This window comes from Paralichthys olivaceus, chromosome 3 (genome assembly GCF_024713975.1).
Source record: "Paralichthys olivaceus isolate ysfri-2021 chromosome 3, ASM2471397v2, whole genome shotgun sequence".
NCBI classification, from domain to species: Eukaryota; Metazoa; Chordata; class Actinopteri; order Pleuronectiformes; family Paralichthyidae; genus Paralichthys; species Paralichthys olivaceus.
In genome coordinates, this window is record NC_091095.1 from 19,287,342 (window position 1) to 19,303,416 (window position 16,075).

Sequence of the window (16,075 nt, forward strand, 5' to 3'; positions counted from 1 at the left end):
GTGACAGGGCCCACTGCATCACATGATTCAGAACTAAGTAGTGAATAGTGTCTGAGACGGTTTAATTTTCTCACATGAATTACTGCGCATTAGACACATGCACACACACAACGTAAACATCCTGCAGTTTGAATGTGCTTCTCCGGGTGTGAAAGTCAACCCTAGTGTAACCCCAGCAGGATTTACACAGCAGCTACTGTTTGCCCATAGAAGGAGCTGCTCATTATGAAACCACCAACAGACAGTGGAGTGTTGTGTATGAGAGGAAATACTATATGTTCTACTGGTATACAGCAATTACTACATCAGTAGATTGTAATTTGAGGAATGCAGCATGTCATAGTAAATCTTCTGCTGTGCATTACAGTAATTGATCATTTCGTTGAACTCTTGTTACTGCCTCCAGTTTTCTAATCTAGTGCAGTGTCTGTGAAGCTGGAGTGTGATCTTCGGTTGGTTACATCACCTCTGCGTTATCTCAGTCTCAATACTAAAGAAAACATATATTTCCCATATTCTCTAGTGCGCACCAGGACAGATTACAGTGTGAATCAGTCGAGATGAGAGTCAGCACCCATAAGTCATAGGCCTTGGTTCATTGCTGGAAAATGGTGGATTGCTCTCCCCAGGTTGGGGGTGAGTTGCTGCCCCAAGTGAAGGAATTTAAGTATAACGGGCTCTGGGTGAGGGGAGGATGGCATGCAAGATGGACAGGAGACTCGGTGCAGCGTGAGCAGTGAAACAGCCATTGTACCAGATTGTTGTGGTGAAGAAGAAGCTGAGCCTCAATGACGTGCTTTTGATTTACCGGTAAATCTACGTTCCAACCCTCACCTATGGTCACAAGCCCTGGATTTTGACCAAAATGTGCAAGATTGCAAATGCAGGCAGCCAAAATGAGTTTTCTGGGCTTTCCTTAGAGATAGAGTGAGGAGTAAAGACATCCTGAGTGAGCTCAGAGTAGGACCATTGCTCCCCCACATTGAAAAGGGACAATTGAGGATGCCTCCTGGGCACCTTCCCATGAAGATTCACCAGGCAAACTGTGAGGGGACCCAGGGATAGACCCAAAACTCTGCGGAGGGATTACACATCCCATCTGGCATGGGAACTTCTCAGGATCCCTTAAGAAAGATCTGGAAATTGAGGCTGGGGAAAGGGATGTCTGGAATACCCTACCTGCAGAGCTACCACCATGACCTGAGTTTGGAAAAGTGATAAATATTGGATGGATGGATTGATGGTGACAGACGGATAGATATTCTTGAATCTAAAGTTAGATTAGAAGACCAGATCCATAACACATTAATGCTGTATACAGGTTTGTCTTATTCTGCTTGACCAAATTTACGGATGACTGTTAGATGTTTTACCCAGACCCATCTAACTGTACAGCTCAGCATGACACATCTTTATTTAAAGTGAAGTATTGTGTGTGCTCTGTGGTTTCAGAGTCAACTTTGATGTTAAAAGTTTTGCCACAGCCTTTGAAGATACAGGGATTTGTAAATACAGCGTATCCTCAGCTGAGAGGGAAAGGAAAGGACTCTCAATTGATTCTTAACACAAACTGCTGACTGTTCTCTCTGTGGGACAAACTCTCTCCCACTCTCATGTTGCTTTCCTGTTGTTAAAATAAAAGACTTGACAGTATTACTCAGGGTGCAGAGTTCACTAGCAGGTCCCTTGTGTTGCTGTTGCCTTCAGAGCTTCTGGATGAGAGCCTTACTGGCAGAGGCCTTCTCGCTTAAGTTTTTATTCGCAGTTTGATTAAGATTTAGGTAACAAAACGACTTGGTAATGTTTAGGAAAGATCATGGCTTGGGGTAAAATAGACCCTTTCACAAGATCAACCTTGTGCCAAGGTTTTCTGGCAGAAAGCCCTAAAGGCAAACTTCCCCCATGTGCCCTCTTTTCTCCTTTAATCTTTCCCCCTGCAAACCAATGGAGCTACCAGGTACCAGTATATCACAATCAATCAACAATCAGTCAGCCGTCTCTATAGCAGGTACATTCCTTCGCAGGTAGGGTTATTTCTCAGTGGTGGAATCATTTCTGCAAATGAATTCAGCAGTCTCTATAACCCTGTGCTAAGTTTTTTTTTACATGTACGAACGTTTCCTGTAAGTTTCCTGCTGTACTTCAAAGCTGACTTTGTGGTTAAAAAAATATGTTAGGTAAAAACAACAGCTGGAGAAGTAGACCTGTATTCCCTGCTCACCTTCTGCGTGGCACAGACCACTGCAGCTTTTTCATTCATCTTTGTTTATCATCATTTGCCAGACTGGAAGTGGAAGAGGTACTTTTTTTTCCCAATTACAGATATGTACAGTAATGAAAACAAGCGAACACTTTTGAAGAGACTGAGTACTTTCACTTTAATTTTATGGACTGAAAGCATAGGTATTCACAATATAACAGCATTCTGTCGAAGTAAAAATGTTCTTTAAAGGTACAGTGTGTAGAATTTTGTGATATCTAGTGTTGAAATTGCATGTTGCAGCTGAACACCCCTCACCTCACCCTCTCCCTCCAAACATGAAAAAGAACCAGTGGCAGCCTTCAGTTGTCATAAAAACTCAAAAGGTGTTTAGTTTGTCCAGTCTGGACTAATGTAAAAAACATGGCATTTAAAAATAAAGTCCCTTTTCTGGGGTAAAGAAAACTACAATTCATACAATTTAGATTAAATGAACCAGTGAAAACATCATGAGAATTATTCTACATTAAATTTCTGCCAATAGATCCCTTTCATCTAAATCTTACACTCTGGACCTTTAACCCTTTAACAAGCAATAATCAATACCACTGTTAAATAGCATGACTCAGCATAAAAATCCACAGCAAAGCAGAGATGGAGCCAGGGTTTTTCTAAATCAGGGCCCACTCTTTACACAGATGGGTCAATAATACATCCAACATCTATAAACAATTCCTGATTCAGTCGTTTGTTGTTTGTAGCTTGTTTAATCTGTACAAAATTGAGTTCTGTGCTAAACTTCTTTTAGTATCAGTGGCATAGCTCATCTTGAAATATGTTAGCGCATGTGACACAATTTTTTGTCACATGCACTGTGTATTACTGAAAAGTGAGTTTTCATTCTGTTGATTCAATTGTTCCATTTGAAAAATTGCCGAGGCCTGAAGGGACAACACCAAACTGTTTATCACCGAGGAGAAATGATTTGGAAAAAAAGTCCAAACTACAACAGAATGTTTTTTTGTTTTTTTTAATATAACTTACGTCTGTAATCATCTTGTGACCCTTTTCATTCAGATTCATCTGTCAGACCCTAGTGGAGGTCTCAACCCCCAGGTTGGAAACAATTGCAAATTCAGTCAGTTGGTTGCCAGTTGTTTGGGTTTCATAAGGAGGGAGAGCCCCACATGTAGACTGCTGTACTGTTGATGTCCACCATTAGGATTTGAAGGATGCATCCTGTGTGTGTGTGTGTGTGTGTGTGTGTGTGTGTGTGTGTGTGTGTGTGTGTGTGTGTGTGTGTGTGTGTGTGTGTGTGTGTTGTGTGTGCGTGTGCAAGAGTGTGTGCGTGCATGCATGCATGTGCACGGACGCGTGTGTGTGTATGTGGTATTTTTTAAGTCCTGACTTGTGCAACAAGTAACTTTTGACCAAAGCAGTCCAATTATTAAGTACACATTAAATATTAGTCAGAAAATCAGAAATGATTTGCTGGAAAGTTACCATGGAAGAAAACCATTTGACTGAATGTCAAATCTGTGTGCTGTTAGTCACTGTTTTGCTGCCATTAACCAACCTTCTGTTAAAAACACTCCTATTTGTTTCTGTGGAGAATGATAGACAAATGACTTTTTTAGTCATTAAGAATTCAAAGTTGAACAAACTGAGAACGTTGGTACACCACATTACTTGTTACTAAATGACTTTGGGATGTTGCCAATGTGAGGTTGGCTTGTTTACCAAATGTGTGCATCATAACTATAATCTGCCCTTCATAATGATGTCCTGGAATTTTTACACCATTATATCGCATCAAACCACCATCCTAACACACACAGAAAAAAAATTACATTCAAATGCAAGCACACTCTCTCTCACACATCATCTTGCACACACTGGGGCTGAGGCTGTTAAATCTAATAGGTCTGTTCATATGCTGCATTAATGTAAAGCATTTATTCTTCACAGCGTCCTTCCACAGAGCTGGTGCGCTGCTGGCCTCAGGCCCTGAGTGATCTCATCTGTTTTTCTATATCTGCAGGTCAGCGAGCACACACTCATTCATACACACACACACACGCACTGCACAAGGGCTTAACAATTGTCTTGGACTTGGATTTCTTAACAGTGAGGTCCCAGAGGAGGTGTCAGCGTGTCACAGGTTAGCAGTGTGATGGTTGTGGGAGGCTAATCGCACAGAAACACTGCCTCGCAATGTAAACACACCTGTGTCCAGTGAAAGGAGTGGAGGGTGAGGAGGAGTGGAGTTGGCATGAAACTCCACTCCTCCTCACCCTCATCTACACTCCTTTATCCACCTCATCTTCATTTGTTTTCCTTCATTTTTGCATTCTTAACTTTCTCCCTCTCTGATTTACTCCAGTTAAAGTGTAACGAAAGTCTCTGTTTCCTATACGTTTCCTTTCTCCTGAAATGTGAAACGTGAAAGATATATCTGTTGAAAGTAGTGTGTGTGTGTGTGTGTGTGTGTGTGTGTGTGTGTGTGTGTGTGTGTGTGTGTGTGTGTGTATGTGTAGAACTCTTGCTGATACACAAAGCTCACATCTGCTCTACATTTATTTTACGCATCTTCAATGTAGCACTCCATCCACTCAGTACTCACACACACACACAAACACATGTACATATATGCACACTGTTATTCCTCCATTGTGTTCTCTGTAACATAACCCTGTCTTGTCATAATGCCTGTAGGTGCCTGATAACGGTAAAATGAAGACCTCAGGCCTCCGTGGGGAGGCATGGAAACCCCTGCAAGAGGTTGTGATGAGTTCAGGATAATTTGACCGGATACTGGATCCAGCTGGAGGTCAAAGGTTAGTGGGTCAGTGTGTCAGGATGGTTATATGTGTTTGTGTTTTTTATGTCTGATGTTTCTCATCTGTCACGTTCACAAACTATTGGGTACTTGGAATGTAATTCTAGAACTTTACAAATGACTCAACGGCAAAAGTAATTAGTTCAATTATATGTTATTCCCTGTTACTCAGCTCTATCAGAGCTGCCTTTAAAATACTCTAAAGCTCCTGCATCCACACATCACATATTCAAAGACATTCAGAAGAAAATGAGACATTTAACAGGAGATGTGGTATGTGACATGACACAGTAGGAAACATACAGTGCAAATAATACATTTAATGGTTCAGGGTCCCGGTATTTGCCCACTGGCTCACTTTCACATGGTCATGCATTACTGGTAAACTTAAAAAGTAAACAGCATTATCAGTAACACTTGTGCTTTTCCTGCTCTGCATATCAAATTGTCTGTTGTGAAAACCAAGAAGACATGAGAACCCACAACATAAATAAGACAACTCTTAAATGCCTTCACCAAGCTAAGGATCAAGTTATACCAGAGACAAACTAATCTGTCCAATCTGCTGTCCAACCACATCTGAGGACAAAAGTTATGCAAATGAGAAATGAAACATTCAACTGGTTCCTTTCTTCATTCTGCACAGCTGGCCAGTCGTGACATGAAATGGGTGTGAATGTTGTTTTATCGGTTTCATGTAGTTTCAACACTGATAGCAAACCCACCTCCATCTCCTGGTGCCACAGCAAACAAGCCAAATGTCAGAGTAATGGAGCATTAGAGTGATTACTAAATGTAATTTACTGTCTGGATTTCAAATTATGCAATGTCTTACAATACAAGTTATTGAAGAAGGAAATAAATGCCCTGATTTATTGAAATTGCACAGCAGAGTGCTCCACCAGAACAACTTGGCTTGGCTGAAACAGTGTGGTATCACAAGGTAAGACTCTGCACTGAGCAACTGAATAGATGCAAGTGCACATTCCTGTTAGTTTGTGGTATGATCTGAATTTTTCTACTGTTTTCTTGGTGATTCCCACATTAATCCTGAATCATATATTATAAAAATCTGTGTTCAGTGTTCTGACACCTGATAGGACTTTAAATTTAGGGCTGAATTACTCAAAGCAGCTTTCCTGGATCATATTTTGACTCAAATTCAAATAAAACACCTCCAGTGTTTTATATTAATGTTTTTCTTTCAAAGTTTTAACACTCTAATCAGTAATATGTCAGTGTCTATTGTAGTTTATATACATCACAGACACGTGCTGTCTGTAACTGAATGAAAACCCTTACACATCTGTGCTGTTTCTCTCTTTACATGTCTGGAGGTCATTTGGCCTCTTCTGACTTCATGATTTCATTTTAAACTGGACTTGTTTTGACCTGCGTATTTGTTGCTGTGTGTGGCCCCATGTGATTCAACATAAATAGACTTTTCATTAGCATTACAGTATCTTGAAAAATCTTGACTGCCTAATGACGTCCCTGTGAGCGAGCCAAGTAATAGAGAGCTGTGGTGCTGTCATTAGGCTTTACAAGACCTGATTAATTTAAATGAACTGGGAATTAATCCTGCAACCTTGCTGAGTAGAGTTAAATTGCCTTTATAATAATAGACAGACAAAAAAAATTCACAAACATGTGTGCCAGGAGAGGGAGTAGGACTAAAACAATTGCTGTTACATAACCTCATACACACAGAAATGTGAAATGGTGCTTTCTTTATGAGGTCACACTGACAAGAACTAATCCCTGCAGCCTGATCTGCGTAACCCGAAACATCCTTCAGTAATCGGGGAATGGAAATGGCCCGGACAGACTTCTCTAACAAAGTGACGGAGCAGCTCCTGCAGCCAGGATGGGTTTCAATCAACGAAAAGAAACAAACATTTAAATACAACAAATCAAATCCAAGAAGACCAAGACATCAACTCTTATTTCCTCATCCAGAGCCATGATTAATCTGTGATTTTGTCAGGTAGTCCCTGTGGGTGTGTGCATTCATGTGTTTACAGTTGCCAGTACATTATGTTGCAATGTGAATGCCAGCAGGGGACATTGTTGCCCACTCCAACAGGAAAAAGTCAAAGCCAACAGTTAAGTCACCAGGGAGGAGATGGGGGATACGGACTGTACAATATTTCCATGAACAAACCCTCAGTGGGAGATCTCTTATCAGTTGATGCAAGAAAGGATAAGTAATAAATACATGCTGGGACTCAGCCAAATGAGTAGTGTCAATCAAAAGAGCGGCCTTTCCCGAAGCCTAGAATAACTGCTGTGAGATCCGCTGTGCGTGATTCTGTTCAGCATCAGCCTCCCGCTATCTGTGCCTGCCTCATGTATGACCTATGGTAATGATCCATCTGTGCCTCACCCCTGACCCCGCAAATCTGTACCAGGTGTGCCTGGTGTGAGCGTAGACGGTGGGGAGAGGCATGAATGTGTTTATGTGCACGGAGAACCTCTGCCTATGCTGATTGACAGGTGCTGGTCCCACGGGGGTGATGCTGGGGTGCAGAGCCTGAGGAGAGGAGTGAACTCAGTCCTTTAGTTTTCAATTCTCTCCTTCTTGGAACCAGCAGGACACGTGTCTGTCCATGTGTTCACCATCCAGCCCTGACCCTGCTGAGAGGGAGGTACAGTTAAGTGTCTGCATCCTAGGCGCTCTGGAGCAGGGGACAAACATGCAGCAGGTGGGTTGGACTGGGCGAGCTTTCCCTGGGGTCACGTGCTGGTCTCAACCACCTGGAATACGCTGGGCATCAGGTAAACAACCTGCTGACAGGAAATCCTGTCCGTCAAACAGCAGCAAGACGGTGACGTCAGACTCCTGAGCCTAGAGTCAGCACGCTTCCCCCGACCCCACCCAGTAACACCATCACAGAGTCACACTTCCACATGCACACACTAACACATCTATTTCCTTTTACATGCAATTGCAGCAAATCTTTTGTTCACCCAAATCACTTAAGAGTGTCTTTTTCCTTTCCCATGCTGGAGTTGAGGCACATGGATAATATTATTTTGATTTGTCAGCATTCTTATATAGCAGGCTCTGCAATTTTGGCTGGCACCCCAATATAATAAAAGTGAGTAAAATTTCATTTGTGGTTTTCAAACTGAAAATAAAATTTTAAACAAGGCTAAGGAGTCTACAGCCTCTGTTTACATAAAGCTGGGGGTTCGTGATATTTATTTTGTTCATTTTGCAAATGGAGTAATCCATCAAACAGACAGAAATTTCACTACAACCCACAAATGTCAGCCTCGTTTTAGTGCTACAACAAAGAGAATTTCTAAAATCAATAGGATTCCTCCTGTGGGAACCACGAATGTCCATCAGACAGATGTCGAGATATGTTACAGAATAGGGGACAACATTGACCTCTTGGTGGTGCTGTATAGGGGGAGACCAGAGGATCACCTCAATGCTGATGTATCAAAACTGGACAGAGAACATGTTGCTGCAGAATTCTGCTGGTTGTCTTTCCCTCTCTGAACAGCACCATGACCAGCAGAACTTGGCAAACAATGTAAAAGAGTGAGAAAGAGTCGTTAACGCATGTTTCTGTTGTTAAGTCATTAGTCAGTCTTTTGTTGGCCAAGAATGATCAAAGCCCAGAGGCCCCGTGTATTTATGAAAGTTCGGGGATATGGTAGCCAGTTGCCAGCTTTATCACACTGTGGGCTTGACTCAGTGCTCCCACAGGATGCTGCTTTTTTTGTTAGTGTTGCAACATTGATGTCGTCTGATCCACAGCCAGACACACAAACAAGCTGTGTGTGTGTGTGTGTGTGTGTGTGTGTGTGTGTGTGTGTGTGTGTGTGTGTGTGTGTGTGTGTGTGTGTGTGTGTGTGTGTTTAGTTTGGACTGGGAGCTAAAGCAGCACATTGCCAGAGAATAAAACAGTCCTGTCTGGCTGGAAGAGGCCTAGTGAGGGTCTCAAGTAACTGGTCTTAGTCGGTGGGTGGCAGTAAATGGTTTGATCAGTTTTGCTGGTCAGGGGCTCTTCAGGGCACAAACCATAGGATTCAGCAGTTTATTCAAATGCCAAATGTAGCACAGCCTCAGCGATGTGTCAAATTGTCTTTCCAAACAGATCTTCAAACAAAAAGCACCAACAGGATAAGACTGTTTCCCCCTCTCACACATCCCCTTTATCTGAGCTCCAAACCCCTGAGGAGGCTCTTCAAAGCAAAGACTTCTGCTTCACCACAGCATACACTTTGGCCTCTTTAGCTCTCCTTTCACTTCCCTTCATTCTCTGTTTCCTCCTCTTCGTCTCCTACTGTCTCTGTTTTCCCCCCTTCCTCCCTTATCCCCTATATGAGAGCAGATGGAAATCTCGTCAGGTGTGATAGTCGTTTGTAGGACTGCCCATCAGTGTTAAGGTGGACATCCGTGTGAGAGCAGTAGTCTGGTGCCTCCCTGGCTGCTGGCACTCCCTTAGATAGAGCTATTTCAGAACTGCGATACCGGAAAAAACTCACACACGCACACAGTTCTGTAAATAGAGCAACGGATGCCCGTTAAGAAGCCGCTCAGTGGGGAGATAGAATTTCTGGATGAGATCCACGGCAGGATCCCCTGTTGAGAGTGTGGGAATCACCTGACGAAGAGGAAGAGAGACAGAGGACAGGAGAGGAGAGGACAGGAGAGGACAAGAGACACCACTGACAATGCCTCAAAGAATATTGCTGATTGTGCATGTCTCCTTTTTATCCATTCATTTATGTCTGAAAGGCAGAAACAGTCATAGCAAAAATGTGCATTTGAAATGTTGAAGATGTACATATATTGTCAAAACACGGGGGACTATTTTCTTTGAGAAGCAATCATTCTAAGGTGGAGGCCCGGCTGTGTGGCTATGTAGTGTGGGTTGTATTGATGGATTTCTCAGAAATGTGTTTTTGCTGAGAACTGCTGCCTTCTGCTAAGGCTGATGAGAAGGAGGTGAGCATCAGCCAAGACCAAAGTTGTCATCCAGAAACACAAAACATTAAACTGAAAGAGCTGAGCTGCTCTGCAGAGTCAGCTGAAAACGTTCTGTGGGTTTGTCATTATGAGCATCACCTTTTGCATTATGTATACTGCTGTCTTTTTTAAAATCTAAATATATTGATGAGGGCAACTTTAACCTTCGAGATGGAGAAATTCTATTTGAGATAAGATAAGATAAAACAGATTATTAACAAACTCTTCCATGCGCACACATCTATGTACATAACTCGCAGCTACACACTACACACAGCCAGTCTGTTTTTATCATCATCACACTCCTCTTTCCTTCATGGCTGCAGTCAAATGGGTAGGGCAGGGCTTGGTCCCGGGCGGGCGTTGGTCCCCTGAGGTCGGCTTATCAGCTCTCCCACCTGGTGCATCCTATACCTCGAGCTCTGAATAGCCACTACACATTCTTGTTGTCCTGCTGCACAGGGAAAGCTTTGGAAGTCCTGGAAGTTTGGAAGTGACTTATTTACCTGGACAAAAGCCACCATGCACTGAAGAGAAAAGCATGTGTGAATCTCTTTGACTTCAAATAAGTGTGTCTCTTTGCGTGTGCACTTTCAGGTTCTACAAGTGAGGAAAGTATCTGGGTGTCGGTACTAATGAACAGCATTGAGTAATGAAATACAATAGTATTATAACAGTATTACACAAAGTTCTTGCTGCAGCACCTCCACAGTCATGAGAGCATTACATCATACTCATCAGAATATAATTGGCAGTTCCTCAAAAGCCTCCGGACACAGATGTGGTCAGGACCAGAGGTCACTCTGTGCAGAGTTGAATCCAACAGCATGGGAGGTGCATTATGTTTGAGAGTGTATATGTCACTCTGAATTATATGTGGTCCCCCACCTCACCACATCCAGAGTGTGTTATGAAACAGGATCCTTGACTGTATATAGGTACAAACCAGAGAGGAAGGCACACACCCATCAGCATCCTCATCTGCATCTCAACAGTTCCTGTTTTTGGGACCGGTTATATAGGATATCACTAATGTACAAGCACACTTGAGTGCTAACACACGCATACACGTACACAATACACACAGTGCTGCCAAGCAAAGGAGGAAGGAGGGCTGTTGAGAACCTTTAAACAAAAAGACATTTTTAGACAGGTCCTCTTGAGCAGGGAAACAAAGGGGGGAAGTGGCATGACGTCGCACAGCAGGGAATCTGAGGGTCACCGGTGACATGACGGACACGCCTATGGAGCAACCTTGCACATACACATTCTCGCTTCACACACACACACACACAAGTGACAAACATAGTCAAGGTCAGCCACGGTCCTCTCAAAATAGCCATTTCCTCGTCTCTCCTACTTATTTGCTGATATTAGAATCATAAGGATGTTTTGTGTCCACGTTCTCTTTCCCTCATAGGAATCCAAATGTTTTATCAAGGGATGCTTTGATTATTTGCCCTGATCCACCTGTAGACCTGCGATAAGCTGTGATGTAATATGGGAACATTGTGTATAATCTCTTTCAGCAGAATGGTCTGACACGGTCAATTAATGTGGTGTAACTGGCTTTATCACTGGCAGATTTTGGAAAGTATTATAACGTCTTTGATCACAGTCTGGTGTCCACACTCATTGCAACATGTTTCAGTCTGAATGAGATACGGTTTTGTTTACAGGAAGTATTTTCCAAACAACCAACCCACTTCCTTTGCATCTAAACATAGCACTGTACAGCACTAATGGCCTAGAATAGCATATTGCAGAATACAATAGATATTATGATGAAGGGGCTAAAAATCATAACTTTGCTGCTCACGCTTCTGTAAAATATATATGTTCTGGGTGCAATTATGCAAAACTATGATAAAGAAACAAAGAGCCAAACAAATATAAAAGAACTTAGCACTGAAACTGGAAACAAGGGAAAAAGCTAACCTGCATGGCTTTGTCCATATTACACATTTGATTTGTTTTGTCTGTACAAACTGGACTATTTCTTGGCTGAGATAAAATCCCAAGTGGGTATTTAAAAGTTGTTGTCTTCTTTAGTCCAAAAAATTTCCTCTTCAGGGTTCATTGTTTTCGGGCAGACTTAAAAAATGATGAACCAATCCTTTAATGCTTCTTGGAGTGATGCTTGATCTGGAAAGGATGACATACACATGTCCGAATGCATGCACGCACACACATGCACATCTGGTGTAGGTTAGATTTGTTACACAGTGTATGGATCTCAAAACCAGAGGGGGTAAAACCATCAATCATGCCCCCCTCTACTTTTCTCTGTCTTCACGTCGCTTGAGGCTGCAGGGGGAAACATATTATTATTGTTTACCGTGACAGAAAAGGTAAAACTGGTACTTTTTCCCCCTGTTTTAACATGAAATAGAACAAACATGGGCGCAACATGCTGGTTCACTGTACGCAAAGTTGAAATCCCAGTGTGGGGTTGTCTTCATCATCATCAGGACAGCATGAGCTAATCAGAGTAAACTGGACTCTGGTCTGAAGGGTAAATAAGGAGATTCAGTTACATATGATTTGTAAAGGGCAATATAACTGCTTCTGGGGGAAATGTGTTGCTGCTGCACTACCACACACACAGAGAGAGAGCTAATAACATTTTCATTAATCCAGATGTAAGGCCATACTCCTCCTAATTCAATATTTGGACAGTTCCTCTAAGTGTAGTCTCAGCTTTATTTCATAATGAGGGTGAGGAGACAGGGGCCGAGAGAGTAAAATGTAACAAACAGCGACACACTGCAGGAGAGAGAAAAACAAGGATTCACACTGATCAGTCTCTGATGGATGCAAAGAAAGAACTCGTATTTGGTCACCATCACATCATACTGATAAGTGAATTCTCTTAACGTTTTCCTTTTATTAAAGGACTGAATCAGACAATCTCCCGCTACCTTCCTCATGTGCAAAGTCTGGAAAATGTCCAGAGTCAATTTTCCGAACAGTGTCCAGAGCTCATGTCTGAAGACGGCTTCAGTAATGTCAATAATATATCTTCATAAAGTCTATGGCTATGTAAAACCTGCTCCCTGGGTCAAATGTGCTTTGTGATGTTGATTATCCATCCTATTGATTGTTTGATAGATGATTGTGATGTATGACAAGAAGACGCTTTGTGATGGACATATTTTTCCACTACGGCTATTAATAAAAAATTAAGTTTTAAAATTGAGTTTTTGTGGGAAAGCTACTTTTATCTCGAACAGCTAAGATGTTATTGAAGACCCCTTTGCTCAAAGTGAAACACCTGAACAAATCTTTTCTTCTTTTCTCTCACCAACAGTAATTCACTGCAGCAAAGTAATTACAGATAGATGATGGACATGAAACAGTTGAGACTTCTCTCTGTCTAGCGGGTCCAACTCCACCAAACACCATTATCAGTATCAGTACCTGCATTTACACTGGGGGCATGACTGACACATAGACAAGTTTTAAATTCAGGTTTCTGTTTGTAACACTTGCTGAACTAAATACTTACAGTCTTATATACAGTATATGGAAAGTACCTTGAAGGAGGCATGGTGTTCAGTTGCCTGCCTGTCAAGCAGCCATTGGTGCTTTTATAGCTTTGATGGTTTAACAATGTGTTAGGTCAGAGAATGGAGTGAAAGGTTTCTGATAATAATGCTAATAGTAATGATGACAGATTTGACCTTCTGTAAAATAAAAAATATTGTTTTACAGAAGGTCCAGGGGGGGTTGGTAAGGGGGGGATCTGTGAGGATGTGAGGAATCTGTCCAACATGGTAATAATAAAGTTGTTTGCAAATTAATGTAGGCTAGGGATGATTATTTTAATGACAGAGAAAGAGCTGTAATTAGCCTGGATAATGGCTGCACATATAATATGAACACGTTTCAGGAATGAATAGTTGAATTGGCTGGGATTTGGGAAGCATTACTGATGATTGTATGACCAAATAAATATAATTGTTTGACATAATAGGAACAGCAACAGGAGAGGTGATGTGATTCACTGGACTATGAGCTTTTTTTTACAACACGAAGCTCTGTCAGAATTAACCATGTGTAACCATGTGTTGTCTGCTCTCCATGGAGAGCACAGTGGAGAGCACTGTGAGGTTCAAAGCTGATGAAGTTATTGAAGGTTTCCTATTTTCCAAGACAGTAAATATTGCTGGATGTTAAAGGAAACTGGAGCGCATTATCTCATGCCTGAATATAATTACTGAGGATGCAGCAAAGATGGTGTTGTGCCGTGTGAGATATTCTCTGGTTCTAAATGTCGCGTTTCATGTTGGGGCAGCGAGGGCCCTCATACCGAGATGAGTCAACTGTGACCTTTTATGGTTTCCGGAAACGTATTGCTCATTTGGATGAGCTAATGCACACATGCTTGAAGAAAAACAAAAACACACATGCACATTGAAACGGACACATACATACAAACATACTCTTACCCCAGCACAGTGCGGAACGCCTTTTTGCATAATTCTTAATTTTGAATTAGCAGTGAACGTCTGACATTTTAAACCAGCGATTCTTGTTTTTCTCTGTTACTTAGGGGAAGCAGAGCAAGCTGTAAGCACAATATTAACACATTATCACCTTATAAACCCATTATGACATAAATGTGACCAGGAAACCCCTATTTAAACATTAAGGAGACATGCATTGTACTGAGTTTCACTCTCCATTTTGGTCTCCATCAAACCCTTGTTTGATGAATGTCTGTATCTTCATCTGCTAAATGTTCCATTGTGCCTGTTTTTGTCTAGTTGCAAACTTGTAAACTTGACTGTTTGATATATAGTGACGGGCAAGTGAACTTGCAACAATACAAAAGCAAGATTACAGGTTGTGAAACCAAAAGGTTGGTAAGGAACCTTAAATGCTCCATAGAGTGGTTGAGTTGTGTGAAAGGTCTTTGATCACACATCGTCAACAAACAACATGTTTGACATTGCATGGAATAATCTCATGCTTTGTTAAAGGGATAGTTCACCGAAAAATGTTTTGTGGCCTCAAACACTTCCATCAGCATAGTGGAGTATGATAATGAGTCAATTTTCAATTTTCAACTATCCCTTTAATATATAATCAATTAAAGCAGCTCTAAAGATAATATCTGCAAATGTGAAAGTGTATACAACTCTTGAAGGATGTACATGTCAAGCATTAAAACCGCTCACTATATCTGTATGTTCTTCCCTAAGAATATGTATTTAAATATCAAAAATCCTCAATGACATTGCACATCTTTCATGACAGAGATTGTTTTTGTTGGAAATCTCCTCAGTGGTGTGGTCAGTGTCAGTGTGTGTGTGCGTGCGTGCGTGCGTGTGTGCTGACACAGATGAAAGGGCAATGATGGGTCTGGTGCCGAAGAGTCTGAGTGGGTTCTAATGGGGGGGTCTAAGAAATGCAAGTCCATTTAGACATGGTGCTGGACACACTGCACATGAAAGCAAGACTCCTCACAGAGTCGAAAATGGGGAGCACAAACAACAGCGGCGCACAGGGAGAGCAGGACTAAACTAATTTAACATTTGAAACTGGATTGCACAGGGCAGCTCTCAGGTGTTGCTGGTTATGACGTCCTGCAGAGAGATTCTCCTCAGCCCTCATCTTTACCATGGGAGCAGAGCTGGATCTGAGGCCAGAGCCAGAGCCTGACACCCTGACTCACCTACCTGCTGGGAACAGCTGGGCTCTGTCTCACGTCCAAAATAACGTTGAACCAACAGTTTTGTGCCTTAATCCCATCTGGTCTCGCTTTACTTTTCTAATAACGGAGTGACAATGTGGACATTTCCCCCACAATCAAAATGGATTGCATACCCCTATAGAGTCCTTTAAAAGTGTTCCAAGACCTACATACCTGATGGAACTTGGCTTTTGGGCTAGAGTTTCAAAGGGAGGGTGAGCTGTGACATGAAGGTTTTGTCCTTGTTCTTGCGTCCTCACATGTGTGTACGGTGCATGATGAAGGTGTGAGCAGCAGAGTGAAGTGAATGATGGCGGTGCCAAAAGTTGACCTCATGTGGCTTTTCATGCC

General features: G+C 42.0%; 1 long non-coding RNA gene across 1 annotated transcript in view; it reads left to right on the forward strand.

Annotated features, from left to right (window-relative positions):
• The window catches only part of LOC109625508 (uncharacterized), a 63,833-nt gene extending 56,891 nt beyond the window's left edge, over nt 1–6,942 (forward strand). The window contains exons 2-4 of the long non-coding RNA XR_011240659.1: nt 4,169–4,241; nt 4,916–5,037; nt 6,807–6,942. This is a non-coding gene — a long non-coding RNA (uncharacterized lncRNA). The remainder of the gene's footprint in view (nt 1–4,168; nt 4,242–4,915; nt 5,038–6,806) is intronic.
• The last annotated feature ends 9,133 nt before the right edge of the window (nt 6,943–16,075 follow it).